The sequence below is a fragment of the Chelonoidis abingdonii genome, chromosome 2 (assembly GCF_003597395.2).
Source record: "Chelonoidis abingdonii isolate Lonesome George chromosome 2, CheloAbing_2.0, whole genome shotgun sequence".
NCBI classification, from domain to species: Eukaryota; Metazoa; Chordata; order Testudines; family Testudinidae; genus Chelonoidis; species Chelonoidis abingdonii.
The window spans coordinates 241,401,374-241,426,944 of record NC_133770.1 but is presented as its reverse complement, the minus strand read 5'-3'; the positions used below and the strand labels follow the sequence as shown (position 1 = coordinate 241,426,944).

The 25,571-nt window shown below is 43.0% G+C and overlaps 1 protein-coding gene across 1 annotated transcript in view; it reads left to right on the top strand.

Annotated features, from left to right (window-relative positions):
* The window catches only part of LOC116833146 (solute carrier organic anion transporter family member 5A1-like), an 86,351-nt gene that overhangs the window by 2,222 nt on the left and 58,558 nt on the right, over positions 1–25,571 (top strand). The gene's annotated exons all lie outside the window — the stretch shown is intronic.

Here is a 25,571-nt window from a genome sequence, read left to right as displayed (position 1 = left end):
CAGAGAACAACCGGCACCTGGCCCTTGGTAGTATAATCCTGAGATAGTGAGAGTGACCCAGTTGATAGTAATTCCAATGATGGAAGACAGATGATCTTTCAGATAATTGGGTCACAGACCAGTTAGGCTTTTAGAGATCATGACTAGACTCCAAATGTATGCTTATGGGGGAAGCAGTGCACTGGTTTCCAGGTTTACAGTAGTGTTTTGTGTTATCCTGTATGAAATGAAGCTTGCTTACATTTACTATATTATTTTTAAAGGAAAGCAGAGGCTCTATGAGGGATGGAGAGGACTACTAATGGTTTTGGATGCTCATCATGACTGTTTTTTTGTAGAGTTATTATTATTGATCTTAAGTTAAATTATTTTGCCTTCAAGTTAACCTTAAAAGCAATAGTTCCATGGAAAATGGGTATTCATGATTGAAACATGCCTAATGAAGTGAGAAGGTATGCATGTAATTACTGTATTCAGCAGAAATATTAGATCACATGGGGAAGCCCCCAGGATCACTATTTTTGTTCCTTTTGACCTATTCATCAGCAATTTGATTGTGCCCTGAATCATTTTTAAGTTAGTTCTCTAGGCAGTGGTTTTACAGAGCCCAAGGCATTTTGGGCAGTGCTGGTTTTCAAAAAAGACCTAGTATGGTTTTTATCAGTCACAAATCATGGTAGTGAAATATTGAGTAGGCAACAGAGTACCTTCCCTTTCCCTCCTTCCCTCTGGTTAAGTGGTGTTGATATGGAAATGCAAAGTAGCATGGGATGAGCTTTCTTGGTGCTTGGAAGGAGGTAAGCAAGCAGGTCAGGATTAGTAACTATAGCTTGTGATGGCAGAGAAAGGGATTTGAAACTTTCACGGAAAGGAGAGAGATTTCTGTGGAAGCAAAAAAGCAGGAGGACAGTCTCTGAGTCCTGGGTGAAGAGGGAAGCAAGATCAGGTTTCTGAAATTGTGTGTGTGTGTAGTGAAAGCGTTCTGCTTGCCCAAGTGCTCTGAATGGAGGATATTGAAATAAAACAAATACAATGAAAATCAAAGTATTAAAGGACTGCATTTTAGATTAACAAAGCAAACGTGAGTTGGAGATGTATGAAGAAATGGATATGAGCCTGAAGTTACGGGACTGATTTTGCTCTGACTTACCTGACTGCAACATTATTGGCTTTGGATTGTTTGCTATGGATGCACAGCTCATAAAAAGAGGTGTTTTATTTAGATGTTTACTTTTGAATTTAGGTGCCTAACTTTAGGTACCCACATTTGAACAATTTAGCCTACGAATCCATCAGTATAGGGATTAAGGGGAGAAAAATTTTAGTGAATACAATAAAAACGCCTCTAAAATGGCTAAAATAGCTTTGCTGTGTGTGTGTGTGTGTGTGTATGTATGTATGTATATATATAAAAAAATCACAACTGTATAGTCCAATATCTCAGGACCTTACAGGGCTATAAGCAAGTGTTGTTTTCCATTGGAAATCTGGGTATTGCCTCTCTTCAACAGTGTAAAAAGCTCTGTGGGATTGAGTAATATATTGGACTTTTAAAACTGTCACTTGTTCAGGATTGAATGTTGCACATTTGGGGTTTAGATCAGTGATATTATGTGGGTAAATGTTATATTTCATCTTTTGGGAAAAGAGAAAACATTTATCTATTAATTTAAACCAATAAGGCTATTTGAAACTTGCTCAGAGGTTTGAACTCTTAGAAGTCCTTATGATGAGATGAAGTAGTGGGCAGAGGGCAGGCAAAGTAGCTGATGGTGAAGAATAAATGCATTTATCAGATTGTTCTGTAATTTAGTCACATGGGTATTACCCCCACATCTGTGGTATATAATCAATTTTCAATTCAGTGAGGGATCATGGGTGCTGAGAGACGTTCTGAAGAGGAAAAAACAACGAGCTGATGCTTAGTAAAGCATATCTTAGTGAGGAGAGTGGTTTTTTTAAATATCTTTCATATTTCAAAATATAAAGACATTGACATAGATAATTGAACTTGTACTGCTTCTGAGTATGTTACTCTGAAAAATATTTCTTAATTGAGACTCTTTGTTTACAACCATACAACTTGAAAAAAGTTCTGCAAAACCTTAGAGCTTAAAACCTCTTACAACCCTTTAAGACTTACCCATTTTTACACTAAGTGTAATTCTGTAAAGCTCCTGCAGATCACTAATCCTGATTCTACAAAAACTCACCTTATGTGGCTTTGGAAGCTATTTTATTTATTTTCTAAATTAATCCAGCTCATGGGTTGAGTGGCAATAGCATATCCTCTTAAGCATAGGCATGCAAGCTCAAGGTGGACAGCTGTTTTAACATTCCTGGCTGGAAGTCCTGCTCTCAGAAAACACATTTGATACTTATACATAGTCTCTTGACTGCCTACACTTCAGCCCATCTGTCAGGATGGCACTGTGCCAATTTACAAGGTGGTATGTCATTTTTATTAAGACAAAGGTGCCAAGCAGTGATGTGTGTACTTGGGCAGTTTGCACAGTGCTGTAGATACTCTTTTCTTTCATTTTTTTTAAAAAAAGTTTCTTTCCTGTAACAGCAATGCTGCATTGATTCCACATGCCCCTTTACACCTGTTGACCCTTTTGTGCCAACATACGAATAGTGAGAAAGTGTAAGATGGGAAATTTGGAGGCCTTCATGTCTTTGAAAAAGTCACTGTCATGGCAGGCACCTGAGAAATATAAGAAGAGGCAAAGCAGCAGAATCCAAGACAGAAGTGGGCAATCAGTGGTTTATTTTTATTCAGCTTTGAGTGGTAGCCATGTTAGTCTGTATTAGCAAAAACAATGAGGAGTTCTTGTGGCACCTTAGAGACTAACAAATTTATTTGGGCATAAGCAATAAATTTATTTGTCTCTAAGGTGCCACAAGGACTCCTCATTATTTTTATTCAGTACTCAGTTCTTTTGTAGGTTTTGTTACTATGAGACATGTCTGCTTTCAGTGGCCTGATATATGCAAATTATCCATTAGTGGCCAATTTCTACTTGCATTTATATCAGTGGCAAACTCCCATTGATCTCCGTGGGAACTGGATTGGACCTTAACTTTTCTTTTTTTCTTTCTTTCTCCCTCCCTCCCTCCCTCTTGGCACCGTTCCTGCAAACTGACAAATTCTAAATTCTGACTTACACCTTGAGTAATTCTAACGATCCAGTGAAGGTGTATGTGGATGGCTTAAAGAACCATGATTTGTGCACCTACTTGTGGCTCTTGAATATAATTTATCTCCTGAAACGATGAGATCTTGAGCATTTGTTGGGGAGAGTGTTATTAGGCACTTTAGTTGTAGAATAACTTTTGTAAAAGAGGCAACACGATATACAAAAAGAATTTGCTCATTTACACATTAAAATATATAATATATTTACTTTGTGAGATTCTGTATGTGTGGAAAGCCATTTTCAGTTTTTATTAAAAAAAGCATTCCATTAACACAGTATTTTGATAGAAGTTAGGGTTCTTTACTAAAAGGAATTATCCTTTGTATGAGACGTGTTACATTTTCAGATTCCAGAATGCTTTAGACTGATTATGATGAAATACGAGGAAAAATGCATAAAACAGTTTAATTTTAGTATAGGGTATCCTCAGTTTTCAGAACATAATTACTGTGTATGCAAGGATAAAGCGTTATGGGTAACTATCTGGAAAATTAGATAAAGCCTGTGTAAATGGGGTTGATACAGACAGCTGGGATGGGAGCCAAATAAACTTATCCTTTCCTAAACTGTAGGGAAATAATATCTGACTGATTTAAAAAAAAGTTTGACTGCTGCCTTAGTTTCATAATGAAGTTCTGGATTCACAATGTCAGCTAGGCCATCTTAATACTCTTACATTTTACTTTGAAATCTTTGACCTATCAGTGTTTCACAGTTAACTATTGTATGTGCCTATCATATATTTTTCATGAAATGCATAAAAGTACTCTCCGTATGACCTCTAGTTATGTTTGTTAGCAGGTTCATTTCCATGGGCACAGGAAAAGAGTGCAGATAGCTGCATCTGCACCAGCAGGACCACTGCTCTGCTCCTCTAATGGTTCCACTGGCGGAGGGCAGCTGTAAAATGAATCTGGGGCTTCACAGTGGACAAATCCACTGTTAGAAGCTGCCCAGGATAAGTGCTGAATCAGCACATACTTTGAATGGCCTGATTCTGCCCCACTCACATTTGAGCCTATGCCATGAGAGTTCAGGCAGCTTATGCCACTAGAGGATGGGATCTGGAGCTTGGCATTTGACCTTTTGTGTGCTGCTATTTAATTTATTTATTTATATTATCATAGCTTATATGAACCCTAGTTATGGACCATATGGACTATATGCTGTACAAATACAGAACAGAGACAGTCTCTCTCCTCCCACCCCCAAGGAGCTTACAATCTAATAAAACAGCTGACAACAGATGGATATAGACAGATGGGAGAGTTCAAGGAAACAAGACAGTATTGGTCAGCATGACAAGCAGTGGTCTCTGCATGCCAGCAGCTTAGCTGTTGTTGAGTTTTTTGTAGGCATCATGGCAAAGAAGAGTTTTGAGAAGGGATTTGAAGGTGGTTAATGAGGTAACTTTGTGGGAAGCATCTCCCAAATGTGTAGGGAAGCATGGGAGAAAGCACAGAAGTGCTTGTTTGAACATTTTAACTAGTGGACAATGGAGACTGTCGTGGTGCCTGATCAGAGGTGAGCATCGGCAGCTCAGTAGAGAATGAGAGACGATAGGTACTGTAGTGTGGGGAGAGGCTGAGAAAGGCCTTTAAAGTGAATATGAGAAGCTTGTGTTTGATGCAGTAGAGAAGAGGAACTAGTGGAGGGATTCAAAGAGAGGGTGATGTGGTCAAAGCAACAGTCTAGGAAATTCCTTTTAGCAGCAGTATTCTGGATGGGTATGAGTGGGGTAAGATGATTGCATTTATCATGTTCAGAGAGAAGTTTGGTGAAGTAATGGAGATGTGAGATGATGAGCGTTTAGGTGAGAGCTTTAGCTGTGTGGATTTGAAAGGTGATATCTTAGAGATGTTATGTAGAATAAATCAGCAAGATTTAGATGAAATGTGGATGTGAAGACCTAGAGCAGGGGTCTCAAACATGCGGCCGGCCCGCAGAGCTATTTCCTGTGGCCTGCCAAGCTCCCTTCTCCTCTCCTCTCCCCTATCCAAGCATGCTGTGTTCCTGCTCCTCCACCTACCTTCCAGAGCTTCCCGCCACCAAACAGCTGTTTGGTGTTGCTTAGGACTTTCCAGGAGGAAAAGGCGGGATGTGTGGGGATGCTGCACGCTTAGGGGAGGAGGTGGGGCCGGGGCAGGGATTTGGGGAAGGGGTTGGAATAAAGGCAGGGAGGGGGCCGAGTCGGGACTGGGACTTTGGGGAAGGGGTTGGAATGGGGGCGGGGAAGAGGTGGGAAGAAGTGGGGCAGGGGCGAGTCCTCATGGAAGGGGTGGAGTGGGGTTTTTTGCATGCTTAGCCACTCAGGTTTATGGTAAGTAGCAAGTCCTTTGCTGGTAAACATATAGTGGGCTACTGTGACAACGCAATAAAAGTCAGTAGAAAAATCACTGTAAGATGCTATACAATTTAAGGGTGTAGAAAAAAGGTATATATTATATGAGAGACAGTATGTGACCCTGTTATTAAAAGATTACATGATAACACATAGTCTCAAAGGGGCAGAGAAAAAGTTGTGTGTGCACCCCTCATTTTGGCACGTGTGTAGGTTTTTGTATGGAATGTGGTACAATTTGCAAGCAACACTGGTTTCATCTCAAGATATCGAACCTAATATTGATGCTCTGGTTGATGCAAAATTCTGCCAGCTAAGTGGCCAAAAATGAAAAGATTGTCAAAATTAGCACTGACTTTTCGCATTACAGTTTTAAAAAAGTTAATACATTGATTTTTAATGGCATACAATATTACTCTTCATTTTTTTTTCATTTTTGACTATACTTTTGTATCATTGTATGAAAAGTGTTCAGTGATGTGGCCCTCAGGCCAATGTTCTAGTCCTCATGTAGCCCTCGTGGTGATTTGAGTTTGAGATCCCTGACCCAGAGGGAGTTTGCTGTGGTTCCTGAGAATCTTAGAGACCAGATCAACTTTATCATTGCACAGGGTGGACAGTGCTCAGTCAGTGAGACAGCGGTTTAGTATTGCTTGTTATCGTCACCATTCAGTGTGTGACCCCATGCTTCATTCACTGAACACCATCTTTCTAAACCTTGCTTTGAATACAGAATTAACAACTTCCTATGGATTTTAATAGCACTTATCACTGTAGTATCTGAGCCTCACAAACCTTAGTTATTTTTGCAACATTTCTGTGAGGCAGCGAGGGATTTCACGTGTTGGAAATGAAGGCATAAGGAGATTAAGGCAATAACTTGGAAAAGTACCCACTAAATTTGGGTGTCTCGATTGGGTGCCTAATTTAACAACCCTAGGACCCAAACTTTTAAAGCACCTAGCATGTTTATGTCAAGTTTGATGTTCATTCACACCTTCCATCTTCTAATCAAATGAAGTAGGAGGTGCTACATAACAACAGCCTTACTTACTACACAATCCTAATTTATTCCTTGAATACCATCTTTCTTGTGGACTGAATGTTGCAAGGGTTCTGTTGGGGGAGGGGGAAAAAAAGTATGCGATCATGTAATTAACAATTGTATCATAAAGCATGTGCACAAGAAACCAAATTAAGGTTGCATGGGAAGCTTTAATGCCAACATTTTTTGACTTCTGAGTGCTTGATTTCACCGCCTGAGTAATATTATTTTAACCTGATTTTTTTTTATTGTAAATTCCTAGGTTAAAAAATAAAACTATTCTACTATGTACAACTTTGTCTCCCCTCTCTACATCATCATATAGACCAGGGGTGGCCAACCTGAGCCTGAGAAGGAGCCAGAATTTACCAATGTACTTTGTCAAAGAGCCATAGTAATACGTCAGCATCCTCCCCAGAAGTTTCTGGTTGCTGTGCTGCTGCGCGCCACAGACAGCTGAGCTCCTCTATAGCATGGTCCCTGCCTCCTCCCTGTGCTCTGGGGCCCCTGCCAAGCCTGGGGCAGCACTGGTGGGAAGGTGCTGCGCATACAGCTCCCCCGCCTGGTACGCCCACCTCAGCCCCGCCATTATTTGAATGCGGAGCCCGGGGAGTGTGGGCAGGGCTGTCCTTAGGCATACGCAGCTGCGTAAAGCACCAGAAAATTTGGGGCACTACTGGAAGCAGGGATGGCTTTTTTAGGGTGGGCAGATTCTTTCCCTTCTGAATCATTAAGTTGTCCTCTACATAATCTAACAGTCTTTTGGGTGATCCATAGCTGTATTTGTTAATATCTTGGTAGTTATGAGTAAAATATTCAGTTATTTCTTATACCTCATTAGTTGGCCCCAACTTTTGTCATTCACTCTAGGCAACACACATCCACTTTGTTGATAAGTCATTTAATCTTTACCTGGTGTTCCTGACAGATAGTGCCTCCCTCTGCTTCTTCTTTCCTTTGTGTCTCTCCTGTAGCTCGTTCTTATCCACATCCCATTTATGGAAAGCATCTCACCGAGTTTCATCTAAACCCATTAAGTCATACTCTTAGTTATTACTACTTCTGGCTCCTCTTGTCATTTCTCCTACCCCTCACACCTGTGTAAAGGCACTTAGGTTCACCTCTTCCAAAAATTCCCTGTTTTTTCAGAGCACTATGGAACCCTGACTGTTGACTGGGGCCCTAGGCACTACGGTATTAATAAATAATAATTCTGGAATGCATTCTAATACTTACTGTTCTGATATTAAAAATCTCTTCTCTCTACATTATGGCACATCCGTTAGTGGGGATCCAGCATCTGTCGTCGTCTTTTACTAGCTTAATTTTCATTTGACATTTGAAGTGGGCTCACCAAAGCAAAAGCAGGGATCCCCTGCTAACTTCAGAACTAGGGTTCCCAACTTTCTAACTGCAGAAAACGGAACACCCTTGCCAGGCCCTTGCTCTGAGCCCAACCCCCATTCACTCTATCCCCACTCCCTCTTTTACTTGCTCTCCCCCACCTTCACTCAGTTTTGCTGGGGCATGGGGTTGGGGTTTGTGAGGGGGTGAGGGCTCCGGCTGGGGGTGTGGGCTCTGGGATGGGGATGAAGATGAGGGGTTTGGAATATGGGAGGGGGCTTAGGGCTGGAGCAGAGGGTTGGGTGTGTGTGGGGGGGTTTGAGGGCTCTGGCTGGGGGTGCAGGCTCTGGTCTGGGGCCGGGGCTGAGGGGTTTGGGGTACAGGAAGGGGCTCCGGGCTCGAGCCAAGGGGCTTGGAGTGCGGGAGGGGGTGCAGGGTGCGGGCCCTGAGAAGGAGTTTGGGTGCCGGGAGGGGGCTCAGGGCTGGGGCAAGGAGTTAGGATATGGGAGGGGGTTTGGAATACAGGCTCTGGGCAGTGCTTGCTTCAGGCAGCTCCCAGAAGCGGCTAGCATGACCCTGCAAACAAACAAAATGAAAGGTAAATTAGATTTTTAGGCCACACTGTGGCCTCTTTACATTGCTCTGGTGGCATAAAGGCATAGGAAACCAGGGAGATCACCCCACTGGGGAATCTCCTTGACATGTGGGGTCAGGGGCAGGGAAAACACATTTCCTCCCCCCTCATCCCCCATCATGAACACACATCAAGAGGACACATTTCCTCCCACCAGTACAGGGCTGGAGGAACAGTCTTGTTTCAACCTCCTTTGTAGCTCCTGGCATAGGGGCCTGGTCAGAGCACAGTGCCCTCAGCTGTTCTGCGTTAGTGGAGTAGCCTGCTGGTGACCAGTAGGGTTAAGTTAACTCAGAGGAGCCCACGGGGTGCTCTAAATTGCGCTTAAGGTCAGGGAGGCCCCTGGAAGGGCTCAGAATTTGGAAGGTACAAAGGTGAATCAAACCCGTCTCTGCCCACTCCCCCTTTTTTTTCCCCCCGGCACCTCCTGAGCTACAGTGCTGAGATTTGGGGCCATAAAATCCTCTCTGTTTCCGTAATTTAATTTACTAGCATCACAGGTAAGGAAAATTATTTTTTTTAAATAGGATTTTTAAAATGATTGTCTTTCAGTTCGTTAGTTCCAGTCAATGAAGTACAAGTTTAATAGGGAATTTAAGCTGTTTGTGGTGAAAACAAGTTCAATAGTAGTTTGTAACCCTCCTGTTTCCAAACATAACATAATTTCTACAAGTGTAATGTAATATTAAGGACTGTAGATTCTGTGCACCTGATGAGGAGTTTATATAGACTTGATTTAATGTAGCTGTCTTGCAAAAGGATCAATGAGGGTATCCCTTGGGAAATTTATTCTCTGGGGGAATATAGATAATATGTGATTTTTTTTTTTTGAGTCTTCAATATGTTGGCTTAAAATAGAAACGTCAGAAAGTGAAATTCTGGAAGTCAGAAGTGTCTTTATTTCAGTAATAATGTTAATAGTGATGAAGTAATTGAAGGTAATAAATGACTTCGAGTTTGGCTGAAGGCTGAAGCAAAGCTCTGGTATTTTATAATCACAAAAGTCATTTATTGCACCTAGAATCCAGTGCCATAAACATTATTTCTGTTATACAACAAGGTTAGAAAAGACATGACATCATAACAGCAGCGGTGATGAGCTTTTTTTTCTCAGACTTGTCATCGAGATCTCATTGACGACATAACTTAAGGACTGGGTTGTGCTCAGCCACCACTGGCAGAGGGAGAGGGCACAGGGAACCTTGCTCCCTCTCACAGGTGCCAGACGCAAGAGGAATGTTCATACTGCTGGCTAGCCTGTGTATAGAGAGTACTGAAGAGGCAGAAGGAAGTAGTGAGGCTATGGCTGTGCCTTTTTTCTTCACCACTTACGGGAGTTGGGTGGCCATGGAGATGAGGGGAGTGTATGATGCTCCCTCTTTAAGGTTGGTGAAACTTCTATGCTCTGCAGGAGGTAGTGTGAGGCATGATATTTTCTTGAGGTTGTACTGCAGTGGTAGAACTACTCACTCTACAATGCGTTACTGAGACTTAATGCCACAATTTAGTGCTTGTTGAATAATTATTCAATAGCAGAGCTGAAAAAGGAGTAGCCTACAGCATGTAATCATGTTCTGAAATTGGCTTCTAACTGGCACCTGCACTTACCTGGATCTCTGAGGGCTCCATATTGCTCTGGGATGCATCATCAGCTTCAGTGACTGAATACTTTCATGGAGTGGTAATTATGTTATATAACAGAGGTGTTGCTGTTCTGCATGTGCTCTCTTGACTGCAGGACTGTAGGGGGAGAATTTCTGTATTTCTATTTTGGCATGAATACCCACACGTCATCTTGAATTCCAGACAACAACAACTAGGAATCCATCGTGGCTGTCCTTCTCCCACCCTCCTCAGGTATAGTTTCCTGCCCTTTCTACTGAAAGGTGGGCAACCAGGCAACCATGAGACATGTGATCTGCCCAGTAACAGCAGGGCATATAAGGGTTAGCATGTCAGAGGGAAGCTGTTGCCCATCTGAGTGGCAGAGTGCTGGACGACAGCAGTGTGTTCTACTCAGGTGTGTGAGCCAGAGCACCATGCCTCAGGGTTGTGGGAGGGTTTAACACACTTGCATGCAAGGGTGAGCTGCTAGCTGCCACCCTCTAATCTGGATCTTACTTGCACCCACGACACTGCAGGGAAGGAGGAAGAAGAATCGCCAGCATCAAGCAGCGTTATCACCTACCTGTTGCTTTAGGACCACTCCTCATTCTGCTGAGTCACCTGGTCAGTTCCAGACCCAATCTGCATCGTGAGGTTGAGGTTTCAGACGCAAGCTGCGAGAAATGGTAGAGATATTTTAAGTCCTCCATACCCCTCACCTAGGACCTGTCTTGGGAAGGGAGTAAACCCTTTTTGGTCACAGTCAGTATAGTTACCTTGCTTACCTGTGTTGGGAGTCCTTTATAGCATACCCCATTTATTTACCTTGTTCCTAATAAACATACCTGAGTTTTACTCCAGTGCTCCTTTGTAGGTTTTTATTTTGGGTGTCTGAAACCCTGATGATAGATGGGTAGGGTAGGAAGATGAATCTCTCAACTGGTCTCTGGCCATCCTAAAACCAGTCAACAGTTCTGGCGACCTTGACACAACTCCCATTTTGTTTATTTTTGCCTGTTTTTATTTTTACTGACTGTGACCGCAACCCACTGGTTGCATAGTTGGGTTCCCATGCCTGAGCGCACTAGGAATGGGTAGGATGAGAGGCCGGCGGCTGGTGCGCCGTTGTGTCCCACAAGTGGGCGGCATAGTGCCAGCTGTCACAGGGTACTCATGCCCCACTGACCTAACAAGCTCATTTCTTCCTCAATCAGGAAGCACCAGCTGGGAAGCCGGAGGTTTGGTTGCGAGTTTTGTCCTCCGGTTAAGGTTTTGTGTTTGGCCAATGGCAAGTAGTTATCGGTACCAATTCAAGAGCCCCAGCCCATGGCTGAGGGTTGGCTTGCCACGGCTGACGACTCCCAGCCATCGCCAAGAAACAGCCATCGACTGCAGTAAGGTCGGCAAGGTGGGCAACAGACCAAGGCCGCCAGAGCAGAGCATTTCTGCTAGGCCTGACCCTGCACACTGGCAGTTATTGAGGAGGCAACAAGGCGAGTGGAAGACAGCTCCGCCTTGTAGGCCCAAGGCACCCACCTCATGCTCCTTCCATATCCTGTGCTGCCGAGGAGATTAGAAGACCTGATCTCCGACACACCGAGGCAGGGAGCCCTGTGTGGGATCTTGCTGCTGCTCAGCAATAGTAGTGACAGCTTGACCAGCTAAGAGGCAGATAGTTTGAACTACTCTTACTATCAATATGAGTGTGCACGCCTACGGGAAGGACAGCTGGAGTGCCCTGTATAATAAAGAGTCACTTATCTCGTGTCCATTACTTTAGTAAAGGGAAGAATCCCTGGGCAAAAGATTTGTTCCAGGGCTGGGAGGCACTGAGTGTGCTGTCCCGAAGTTGAGAGAGTTTTATTGGGGAAAAAACCCAAGCCCTCAAGGAAACTTAAGAAAAGAGCCCCGATGTATGGGATGTATTTGGTGTGTGTGGAGCTATACAAGTCAGTTCCACGCAGGCTACTCTAATCAAAGATCTTGCGTCCCAGTTACAGTCCCGGGACCTGGAAATAGAGAAGCTTGGGTTCAAGTTGGAGGGCTTAGTGGCACAAAACAACACGTATGTGTCACAGGTTGGAAGGGTAAAGCTGAAGGTCCAGGACCTCAGTGAGCTGCTGGCTAGGAGAGAGAAGGAATTGCTCTCTGTGAATAACTAGCAGAGTGAATTGCAGGCAGCCCTCTGTGAGCTGCTAAAGGAGCTGTGCTCTAGCCAACACCATCAGGCTGAGCATAGCAGTTGCCTTCAGATCGTGGAAAAGCTGAAGGAAAAGTTAAAAAGGACAAAGGGAATGTTACGGGCAGTATGCCAGGCTCCCTTGCGCAGGTTTCAGACACCAGCTTCAAGAAATGGTAGAGACTGTTTACATCCTCCATACCCCGCACCTGGAACCTATCTTGGAAAGGGAGTAAACCAGAGGTGGGCAAACTATGGCCTGTGGGCCGCATCCGGCCTGCAGGACCATCCTGCCCAGCCCTTGAGCTCCTGGCTGGAAAGGCTAGCCCCCGGCCCCTCCCCCCCCGTTCCTCTTCCCCTGCAGCCTCAGCTCGCTGTGCCGCCAGCACCGGCCTGCCCCGATGCTCTAGACTGTGCAGCAGCATGGCTGGTTCCAGTCCTGGTGCTCTGAGTGGCATGGTAAGGAGCGTGGGGTTTGGATAAGGGGCAAGGGATCCTGGGGGGGACAGTCAGGGGACATGGAGCAGGGGGTGGTTGGATAGGTGTGGGAATCCCGGGGGGCCCGTCAGGGGGCAGGGGTATGAAGGGGTCAGGGCAGTCAGGACAGGGAGCAGGGAGGGTTGGGTGGGGTGGGGTCCCCAGGAGGCAGTTAGGGGCGGGGGTTCCTGGGAGGGAGTGGTCAGGGGACAAGGAGCAGGGAGGGTTTGATGGGTTGGGATTCTGAGGGGGGCAGGAAGTGGGAGGGGGCAAGGGCCAGGCTGTTTGGAGAGGCACAGCCTTCCCTATCCAGGCCTCCGTACAGTTTCTGAACCTCAATGTGGCCCTCAGGCCAAAAAGTTTGCCCACCCCTGGAGTAAACCCTTTTTGGTCACTGTCAGTATAATTATAGTGTCACCTTTACCTATTTACCTTGCTTTCCTGTATTGGGAGTCCTTTATAGCATACCCCATTTACTTACTTTGTTTCTAATAAACATACCTGAGTTGTTTTTTATTTTGGGTGATCTTAAATCCTGATGACAGATGCAGATAGGGAGACAAATCTCTTGACTGGTCTCTGGCCATCCTAAAACCAGTCAACAGGAGGAGAAACAAGTAGCTGGGAATGGGTGATAACATTCCTATGTTTTCTTCCATGTCTGCTCGAGCACAGAAGTAAGGGAAGTATCTTGAAGAAGATGCTCCTGCTCTGGAGGTGAAGCCACAGGTACAGAAGAGTACAAAGCCCTGACATCCCTCTGGTCAGCTCCACACCTGTCCACTCTGCATTGCAAAGGGAGGAGGGCAAGTTGGCTTGATTTAGTTGTCAATCATGGCTCAGAATTAGAAGCTTTTGGGAGCCCATTGCAAGAGGTTTGCAGGGGAATGGCTTGTACCTTTTTCACACTGGTATTTAGAGTCTCCCCAAACAGAAAGTGGATAGCCAGTTTACCTTGAAAAACCTACTTGAAGACTAGATGAGACAACTGCCAGTCAAACAGACCAGACTAGCATTTGTGACAATTAAAAGGAGATCAACCTTTCTATGTGAAATGAGATCAAACTGATTGGCTAGTCTCTGGGATTAACAGCCAGGGAAGCTAATGGAAAAGGGGGATGAGAAAGGCTGTCAAAGGATAATGAGTCCATTTGTTTCTTTCCAACCCAAGGTTAGGATGGTAGAGGATGGTCGCCAGAGACAAATGAAGGAATACACAATATACTTCATTTGTCTTTGGCCAGGCGGCGTGGCTGCCAGTCCTGGTGCTCTGAGCAGCATGGTAAGGAGGCGGGGAGAGTGGAGGTTGGAGCATGGGGGTACAGTTATGAGTCCCTCCAGATTTCCACTGACACAATTAGAATCTGGGCCATTGTAATAAGTAATAAGATTTTAAGTAGCAAATGGAATATTTGATTTATTAATGTAAGGAAAGAGAATTAGGTCATTAACCTCCCCTTTCCCCCCAAACAAAAACCTAACATAGTTCGAATACAAAGCTGCACTTTGGAAAAAGCTCACTGTTATCGTTCTCTATGGTTGAAGAAATGTAGAGAAACAAACTACAAGAATAACTGTAAATACTAAGAAAAGGACTCCATCATGGTACCATGCTTATGGGTCACTAGGTGTGTGAAGTACCCTTTTGATTGTTCATACTGTCCAAGTTGTGTGGAGGTATTGGTGGAGAAAGTGTGTCTGTAAACTGGAAGAGATAGACCTTGTACAGATACTGCATGGGTTGCTGAATATTTGTGTTAGAAGTGTTGACATCAGTGAGGTTTATATTAGAAGATAGACATCTTCCTGTATTTGACAGAAAAAAATAAACAATGGAGTAATACATCAGGAATACTATGAACTTTCCCTTTATCTTTTAATAAAGATATACAGCCATTTAAGCCCAATTGTGTTGTGCTGGTGGAACCTAGGCTCCGGGCCTAAGGGCTGCCCCATGTTCCGGTTGCTAGAGTGACTCCTCTAAGCTAGAGTGGTTCTAGCCTCATCCCTGGGCTATCCAGAAACCACCCACACATTGAGGGAGTTGGTGGCATAGAACTAGCTATTATGTCAGTGAAATCTCTGGATGTTGTGGAAGGGCTATTCTTTGTTGCCTTTGTGCCCTCAGCATGGCTGGTGGGGAAAAAAAGAATGGAATCAGTGTCCAGCATCTGTGCTATATTGTGAGGTTTTTGTATGCAAAAGTATTGAAACATAATATGAAAGACAAAATTCTTCCCTTGGATATGTGCCTTGCTGCATTTTCCTTAGAAACTAAAAATAAAAAATTCCTGTTCAACATTTTTCTGACTTGCCTGTGAGTAACAGACAACTTGATAGATTTAGGGAAACACCACCAGCTGGTTCCTTTCTAATATGGGAGACCTGACTTGAAAAGTAAATGTATGAGTGTGATTATATGGTTCAGTTTTTTGGTACAAACTTTTGGGTATGTACTATAGACTTGTGCTGATTTTTGTTATACATAGTGCCAAAATAGACATTAATTCTCTTATGAGGGATTGTGAAGCAAGTATTAAGAGAGCACAAGTCAGTGCCATCAGTTCAGAGTGTTTTTTTGGTAAACATACTTGGCATTTTCATCTGCCAGTTCTATAATACTTCTTAATATTCATTTTAACTAATTCCTTCTTTCCAGTTAGAGCTGCTAATGTTTCACAATAGTTGTGTTAGCTGCAGTCAAGCCCTCTAAGTACTCATATTTATAACTAATACAATTGCTTTAAAAATGCCACTGGGAGTCTGAGTTGTATAATTCATCATATTTCCTAATATGAAATATTTAGATAGTGTAAAAACAAATGATAAGGTAATTTATTCTGTACAAAATGTTTAAACTCTCTTATGGGTTATCCTAAGGGTTTCAGACAGAACGTATTAGCTGAAAACTATCATCTTCTTAAGAAAATATGAAGTTGGCACTAGTGCTTCATGGCATGGAGGAGTTACATGTCTGTTAGATATAAAGCAAGTTAAAATATATTAAATAATTCTCAATATTTTTTTAATATTGATGTGTTTGTGCTTGCTCACGAAGAGCGATAGATATGAAAACTTGCCACTTCTGAGGACTAAATTGAATGTCAAGTGTAAGCAAGAAAAGGTTACTACTCAGAAGGTTAATAAATCATGGATATCTACAGGAGTGTTGCCATTGACTTCAATGAGCGCAGGAATAGACCCATGCAACTTTTAATTTATTTTTTTAAATTATTGTGAAAATCAGGGTCCAGACACTTCAAGGAGAGAACAGGGAGTCTGAACCTCACAGAATAATCAATTGAATGAACTGTTTGCATACAATGTTATTGTGTATATATATATAAATATATGCCAAGTAAGGTCTTTTATGAAAGTGTGTAATGTTCTACATTGATGGCCCTTAGGTGGTCTATATATATAGATATGAATGGATACATGTATATATGCATAGGTAATTGTAACCAGAGTGCAACCACAGCGTCATCTCACAGTAGGGTGACCATATGTCCTGTTTTGGCTGGTGCAGTCCCTTTTTTAGGGCCTGTCTCAGCCATCCCAACTTTTTTGACAAAACTGTGCATTTGTCCAATTTGTTCTTGCCAACTGATCACCAGTTGCCAAGATCAAACTTGACAAATGCCCAGTTTTGCCAGAAAAGTGGGGACGACCCTTAGTGGGGTGTGGAAGAACATGTGGGGGGTGGAGGGTTGAGTGGCAACACCAGCCCAGGCCTTGAGGGAGGACTAGGAAGAGTTGCTTGTGGGGGCTCGGGCCGGTGGATGGGACTCAGGGAGGGCTCAGGCCATCCCCGGGACGGGAGTTTGTGTGGTGGCAGAGGGGGCCTCGGATGGCCCCGGAGAGGGCTGGCCCGCGTGTAGGTAGGCAGTGGGGAGGGCTCAGGCCCGCCCGTGGGGTATCCCATTAAAGTTAATGGAAATTGAAAAGAAAACCCTTGTCTTGAAAACCTAAAGAAGGAGAGGGTTTCCCCTGCTCAGTGTAACCATGTATTACCATTGTCTAGTCTGTTCTACACTAAAATGTTAGGTCGATCCAGCTACGTTGGTCGGGCGTGTGAAAAAATCACTCTTTAGTGATGTAGTTAAGTCATCCCAACCCCTGGAGTAGACAGTGCTAGGTTGTTGGAAGAATTCTTCCGTTGATCCAGCTGCTGCCTCCTGGGGAGGTGGAGTATCTATGCTGATGGGAGAACTCCTCCCATCGGTGTAGGTAGTGTCTACACTGAGGCACTACAGTCGAAAGAATGAAAAAAAGTCTGCAACCCATGATAAAAGGGAAGGGATTTTAAGTCCAGGCTATCCAGAAATGGAGGGTCAGCATCTAAGCGGGCTGCTGTCAATGAAACACTGGATCCCATCTATGACAGAGGGCATGCTGGTATACTGTTAAAAGGCCATAGATAACTTTTATTATAGAAGGGAATATAGTTAGTATAGAAGTGTAAAACCTGAAGTTGTGTCTTTATGGTTATTTGCTGTGTAACTTCTATGTATTTGCCTTTTCTTCCTATTTAATGTTATGAAAACCAATACCCCAGTAAAAGAAAAAAGGTTCTCTCGATTCCAAAGGACCAAGCCCCAGACCCAGGTCTATATACAAGTCAGATCTTACCCACAAATCATGCTGTTGCCAGTCCTTTAGAATCTAAAGGTTTATTCATAAAAGGAAAAAGATATAGATGAGATCTAGAATTGGTTAAATGGAATCAATTATATACAGTAATGGCAAAGTTCTTGGTTCAGGCTTGTAGCAGTGATGGAATAAGCTACAGGCACAAATCAAGTCTCTAGAGTACATCCACAGGTGGATGGTTCATTCAGTCCTTTGTTCAGAGTTTCAGTTTGTAGCCAAGCAGAGCTCAGAAGCAGGATTGACGACAAGACAGAGGAGATGCAGCAGCCTTTTATATTCTCTGCCTAATGGAAGATCACAGCAGCAAGATGGAGTTTGGACTCACCTGGGCAAGTCACATGACCATGCATGACTCAGTTCTTTACAGGACTTTACGTACTAGTCTGAACATTGCCAGGAAAGCTCAAATGTGGATTGACGTCTCCCGAAGTCCATTGTCAGTTAAGTGTTTCTTGATTGGGCACTTACTGAGAATTGTCCTTTCTCAGAAAGCTGACCAAGTGCTTCACTGAGGTTACTTAGAATCAAAACACATTGAGATACCAGTACATAGCCAATATTCATAACTTCAACTACAAAAATGGCACACACATACAGATAGCATAATCATAACCAACAAATCATAACCTTTTCATAGACACCTTACACAACAACATTTGTACAATATTTGCTGCAAATATATAATGGTGGTTGCAACAATGATCTATACCATCACACTTTATGTCAATAACATCACATGGAGTGATGAACCAGAAGGGAAAAGTTTTAGTGTTTGACAGTTAAGAACTTGGGATGGATTTGGTGAGGCTCAGGACCCAAAGGGCTATTAGGGTCACTTTGGAAGGGGTAAATAGGCAAGTGGAAGCCAGGGTGAGACCTTTGTGTTGGAAGGCTGAGTACTGGTGTCAGAGTTTTGAGTTATAGCAGCATAGCATTAAGGACCCAAAGGTACATGGCAGTGGGTGATAGAATCCCTTACTGGTCTGGGTGATCCCTAAAATGTTACAGCTATGGACAAATCACCTTGCGGTTTCTATACCAAGTATACGTAATAGTTTGAAAGAATAAAAGAACATTGGATTGCTAAAGATTTCATAAACCAACAAACCACTGTTAAAACTTCAGGAAAAATATAAAATTTAAATTTTTTACACTTTGATAAAAGCAGAGAAATGATGTCATGTTTCCTTGTTAACAGATCTGAGTTTGGTGGCAAAAGGCTTCAGTCCTTAGTGTGTGCATTCTTACATGGCTTGAAATTCTGAGATGCACTGTTATGCTCTCTTCTTCTCATTCTCTTTTCCTGGTTGGTTTTAACTAGCACTCATCCGCTAATAGAAAAAGCACGATGCACCCCTTTTCTGAGGCTACTGTCAGTGAAGCTTTTGTTTGCTGTTCTCTTCCCCCAGGAGACTTAGTATGTCGCTCGTGGTATACTCAGGCCTGGTCTACACTACGCATTTAAATCGATTTAAACAGCGTTAAATCGATTTAACGCTGTACCCGTCCACACTACAACGCTCTTTATATCGATATAAAGAGCACTTTATATCGATTTCTGTACTCCTCCCAGACGAGAGGAGTAGCGCTAAAATCGATATAAACATATCGGATTAGGGTTAGTCGTGGACGAAATCGACGTTTTGGCCTCGGGCGGTATCACAGTGACACACTGACCGCTCTGGCAGCAATCTGAATCGGATGAGCGGGAGAAAACAGAAAGCCCTGTGCGAACTTTTGAATTACTTTCCTGTTTGCCAGCGCGGAGCTTGATCAGCACTGGTGGCGTGCAGTCCCAAATCGAAAGAGCTCCAGCTGGACGTCGGACGATTACTGGATCTGATCGCTGTCTGGGGAGACAAATCTGTTCATCAAAGCCCGTTACGAACATGACGATGCCAAGAGCATCGAAAAAATTCCAGGCTACACAGTGCTCCGTGACAGGCGTAACGGAGGAAGCCAGAGCCTTCAAACAGAATATTTTCTTTGCCACCGCTTATATGCGTAGGTGTAGTGGTTCGAGTACTGGTTTCCAGCAATTGTTTATTTGCTCTAGCAGATCGCTAACAGTCGCGAAATTCAACAAGGAGATTGTATTAATTTTTGGATATACATTGAGCTTTACGCGCTTCCCGACTTTGTGCTGTAGGTTCAACTAGCGGAGGTGTCTGGCTGTGGCTCAATGACCGGCTTCTTTAACGCAATGTGGTATAATAGTATAATTCATACTTATAACAGTATATCTACTCCTCCCCTCCACGTGAAATAGATATTGCTGACTCAAGATGCATATTCATTTCTTGACTTTCTTTCAATTGTCACCCTGTATGTCTCTCACTGATATAGGTTGTCATGGTGCTAGATCGCGTATGGCGTGACCAATTCAGCGTCTACGTGGGGACTTGCGAGCAAGTAGTTATAGCTCATATCTCCGCTTCGTTCTGGTTGCGCAAATGGTGCTGCGCGCTCTCTTTAGTTGTAGGAGACTCGGTAACTGGGCAATCCTGTCCTTAGTGAACTCCTCTTGTGGTGTGCGTGCTTCTATCGAGGCTTCTCCTCTCATGTAAATGCGGGTGAATAATGGTTCCAGGTTTGCCTGCCCCCTCTCGAGGATGAAAAAACAGGGTATTTTGAGAAGTTCCTGATCAATCCTCACTGAGTAGGATAGTGTAACAGGACTTGACGGGTAGTTAACATCTTCATATACAACTGGGGGGCTGTCTTTAGCTTCAATTCAGCCCCTCCCTTTCCTAGTGTAAGAACAAGATTTCTGTATGCTGGACTGTCTAGCGCAGCATGCTGGGCTCCTCTAACCCGCACCGCTTTTGTCTGCCTGGACTGATCGATGCCCGGGAGGCTGCTCCTTATCTCATCTAACAAGTCTGTTTCTTAATCCTGCATTCTTTATACTTCATGACACAAAGGGGGGGGACCTGCCATGGCTAGCCAGGAGGTTGGGGCGAGGAGGGGGAAGGCAATGGTGGCGTCTGTGCGGGGCCCCCTGTGCATACTGACACGGAGCGCTGTGTCTGAATACACTCGGTCCTCTAGTAACACTTGCCCCCTATTCCTTAGGCAGGATGATCTATTTTTTAGAACATCACGGAGGGTTGACTTGGGGGTCATTCCAGTTTTGCTTTTGCGCCCCCGGCGATCTCAGGCCAGGGGCACTCATGATCAGCATCGGACGTACAGAGGGGGGAGAGATAACCGTCTCTTCATTGCGTTAACTTTCCAGCAGTGACGGTAAGAAGATGGTACATCCTTCTGCTTCATGCAAAGCAATGAATGTGCGTGTAGCGTGGAGTATCTGCAGCTCCAGTACACATACGGTGTCTGGTTGCGCATCCAGTACAATACGGTGGCTGGAAAAAAAAAAAAGCTGATTCGGCTCCATGGTGCTGTGGCTGGCGTCTGCCGGGCAATCAGGGGAAAAACGGCGCGAAGGATTGTCAGTGTTGTTTTCCCGAGGGGATGCACTGACGATACCAGAACCCCACTCCGCGGGACCATGATTTCAAACCCGAATTCCCAGGGGCGGTGGGAGACTGCGCGGGACTATTGGATCTACGGAATAGTACTCACAATGCAACGCTTCAGAAATCGACTCTAGCGTCGGACCATGGACTCACAATGCCGAATTACTGTGCCTCGTGTGGCTGCGTGAAATCGAATTTATAACATCAGTTTTATGAAACCGATTTTAGCTAATTCGATATTATCGCGTAGTGTAGACGTGGCCTCTGTCTACAGATTAAGAAAGTTGTGGTTGTTTCCCATAGTTGCAAAGAATGCTGTCACTGTAGTGCAGACTTACTTGTTTTTGACATTTTGTAAATGTTTCAGCAATGGCATTCCACAGCAGTATTTTATTAATGAAGTGCTAAATTCTGCACTGGCCTATTCCCTGTGCATCACCCCTAATTTCAGTAGAGTTTCCACATTGGGTATTTGGTTCAGAGACAGCAGCAAGGAAACACGCACAGACTTTCCAGTTTTGTTTAGAAAATCATCAAGGACCAGAGTACTACTCCTTACATGGGTCAGCAGTTATTCATACAGATAGTCCTATTGAAGTCATTGGGGCTACTCATGTGAGTAAAGTTGGGGCAGAAAAATGTGTGTATGTGTTGAACTTTGTAATATTTTACTGTGCACATTGTCTATTGCTATACATATTCATCAACTTTTATATAAGATTACGAAGTTCTAAAATATGCTTACTCTGTTTATATGCTAGAATAGCTAGTGTATATTCTCACCTAATCTATTTTGTATATCTGAGGCATAATTCAAAGTACTGATCTAGGATCATAAGGGTTTAATTTAAGTATTTCTGTAACAAGGAAAAGTTTGGGCAAAAACATCTGGGTTGTCTTATTTTGATGATACTTTAAATTTTATAGCACTAAATTTTTAAAAGCATTTGGGGCTCTTTCAAGCTGAATGTATTTGATATTGTGCCAGTATCTTAAAAGTAGGGTAAATTAATACAACTGGTGGAATTTTGAACTACAGGATCCTCAAAATACTTATAAAAGGATCTATGCACTGTAGTGATGTAGACTATACACAGTCTGGTAATGCCTTACAGCATCCCCCAAACTTCTGCAAGGCACACCAAGGCAGTCTTTTAGACATCTTCCTTTAATGTGTAGTGAGGTTTTCTTCTGAAAGAGCATGGTTCTGTTTATGAAATCCATATTTCTTACAAATTCTGGCTGTTTTTCATAAATTTCCTCTTGATTTCTCTGTAGCTATACACTGTTCAATGAAAGACGTTTTCACTTATCCTCATATATACACTGTATAGTATGCAATACTGCAAACTGAATAAGAGTGTTAGAAAAGTTGTTGTTACAGATAATGATAGTGACTGCTGCAGACAGTGTACATCGGGGCAGTACATGCAACAGTAGCTAAGTCACATCTGTCTTCAATTGTGTTTTCCACAGCTCTGAAAAGCAGCAGCTGTAGCACACATCTAATGTTAGACACACATATTTTTAACAACTGCCTGAAACCCTGACTCCGCTAGCCTTAGGATTTTTAAAATATGTGATATACTTAGCTGAATGGCTCATCTATTTATAGTAATTTTTTTTAGGAGTGGATTTTAGTTTGATATCATATTTGGAATCCTGACCTGCCTTCCTTGTGACACATCTCCCAGAAAAAAGGGGACATTTTTTATAAATTAAGTGTTCATATTCTAAGAGACTTTTCATGTAGTGAAATAAATGAATAAATTACTTCTGTTACTGCCCCACAGGGTGGATAAAAATTGATATTTGATTTTATTTTTAATCAGATTTTTTAAATTTAAATTGGATTTTTAAAATTGAAATTAAACACGTTATTTAAAAAAAATAGATCTGTTTAAACTAAATTTGAAATTATGATATCCTATATTAAGGCATAAATTTATTATAGGTCCAGATGAAATTCAGCCTAGAATACTCAAGGAGTTGACTGAGGAGGTATCTGAGCCATAAATGATTATCTTTGAAAAGTCATGGAAAATGGGAGAGATTCCATAGGACTGGAAGAAGACAAATCAAGTGCCAATCTATAAAAAGGGGAATAAAGACAACCTGCGGAATTATAGACCAGTCATCTTAATTTTGGTAGCTGGAAAGATAATGAAGCAGATTATCAAGCAATCTATTTGCAAACACCTAGAAGATAATAAGGTGATAAGTAACAGTCAGCATGGATTTGTCAAGAACAAATCATGTCAAATCAACCTAGTGTCCTTCTTTGACAGGGTAACAAGCATTGTGGAGAGTGGGGAAGCAGTAGATATGATATAGCTTGACTTTACTAAGGCTTTTGATATTGTCCTGCATGATCTTCTCATAAACAAACTAGGGAAATATAGCCTAAATGGAACTACTATAAGATGGGTTTGTAAATGATTGGAAAATCATTCGCAGAGGGTAGTTATCAGTGGTTCACAGTGAAGATGGAAGGGCATAATGAGTGGGGTTTTGCAGGGATTGGTCCTGGATCCAGTTCTCATCTTCATAAATGATTTAGATAATGTCATAGAAAATACAGTTACAAAGTTTGCAGATGATACCGAGCTGGGAGGTGTCGTAAGTGCTTTGGAGGATAGGATTAAAATTCAAAATGATCTGGAAAAACTGGAGAAATGGTTTTAAGTAAATAGGATGAAATTCAATAAGAACAAATGGTTGTTTCAAGGCGCATGAATAGGGAGGTGGCCAAATGCATGGGTATTGTGGGGGTAGGGGGTTGGTAATCAGGACATAGGACATAGGACATCAGAATTATTCAGGGAAGATGGGTGTGATGTGTTGAACCCCCAGAGTCCAGTCTGGGAGCCATGGGAACCATTGTGCTCCCTAACAATTCAGGTGGGTTGGCCTCTCTCACACTGCTCTGCTGATGATACCAGCCAGCATCTCCAGGTCTTGTTATCACCCGACACAACAGCAAGTGGTGCTATACACCCAACTGAATCACCTGATTGCTTTACCTAAGTCACTTAAGGATCAGCTATGGAACACCATCCAATTTCCCAGCTTTGCTCCCTTTCTGGAATATAAACCCAGAATTATACTGTCTTGCACTGCACAGGGGTCTGTATGGTGCTAGCTCATTAAATTAGTTTGCTTCTCCCTCAGTGTGGGGAATTTATGCAACATGCTTGTGTTAACCAAGTTGAGATTTTCCTAAGCACTTTACTCAAAAACACACTGATTAAGATAAAACATAAAACAAATTTATTAACTACAGCAAGATAGATTTTAAGTGGTCATAAGTGATAGCAAACAGATCAAACCAGATTACCTAGCAAATAAACAAAACCACAAACTAAGCCTAATATACTGGATAGACAGGATTTGAATGAGCAATGTTTTACCCATGACTGATGATTTAAACAGGCTTGCAGATTCTTGAGGCACAGGCTGCCTTTGTTGTGCAGCCTGGGTTGCTCTCCACCATTCCAAGTCATTTTGTCTTCCAGAGGTTCTTCCAGGTGTTGAGTTGTGGGGGAGTGAAGACAAACCGTGATGTCACTCCCCACCTTATATAGTTTCTCCATATGGCAGCCCAGTTTGTGGAAAAATACAGGTACCAAAATGGAGTTCACGTCATGTGATCTGGCCACATGCCTTTGCATGTCTTGCTGAGTCATAGAAGCTATTATTCATAGGCTGGCTGAACTGTTCCCAGGTGAGGACAAACCTTTTCCAGGGTCCATTGTCTTTGCTGATAGGCCATTAGCTTTGTCTAGCTTTTCTTTATCATACCTTAAAGGGTAGTTGTGGGTGTTTCTAACTTCATATCTTTCAGTAACACATACATAGCAGAACTTCATAACTTCACATACAATGATAACACATACAATCCAACAGGCTATTAATGTTCAACAGATCAATACTTTTAGAATGATACCTATAAGGCATACTTTGTACAAAACATTTCATAATTACATGACAGTGGTGAATATGGGGGTGTTAGGGTGTTGCTTTGGGTCACAGAATGTCACAGTGGGGTCCACTTGCCAGACTTGGGAGCTGACATGTTTTTGGCTGATAATAAAGGTGGCAATAGGAGATGTCTGGGAATCTGGCTAGATATGGAGGGAATGCAGCGAAGCTAATTGCTGGCATCTCCTGGTGGCAGATGTCCAGTGCAGGTACTCCATAGGGAAGGGATACATTGATCAGATAAAATGGATTGGTAAAAATTTTAAAGGAGGTGTTAGTTAAAGAAGTGGAAATGGGGGCGGTGGGGGGTTGTGGCTCCTATGACTGGTATGGCAGAGGCTATCCTCTCCCTGCTTCATAGCCTTCCCCCAATCCTCATTTGAGGATGGGGGGATGGTGAGGTCTCAGCATTAGATTTGCTGGGGGGAGGGATAGCTCAGTGGTTTGAGCATTGGCCTACTAAACCCAGGGTTGTGAGTTCAGTCCTTGAGAGGGCTATTTAGGGATCTGGGCAAAAATCTGTTTTGGGATTGGTCCTGCTTTGAGCATCGGATTGGACTAGATGACCTCCTGAGGTCCCTTCCAACCCTGATATTCTGTGAATAACACATATGTTCAGAAGAAATATCTGTC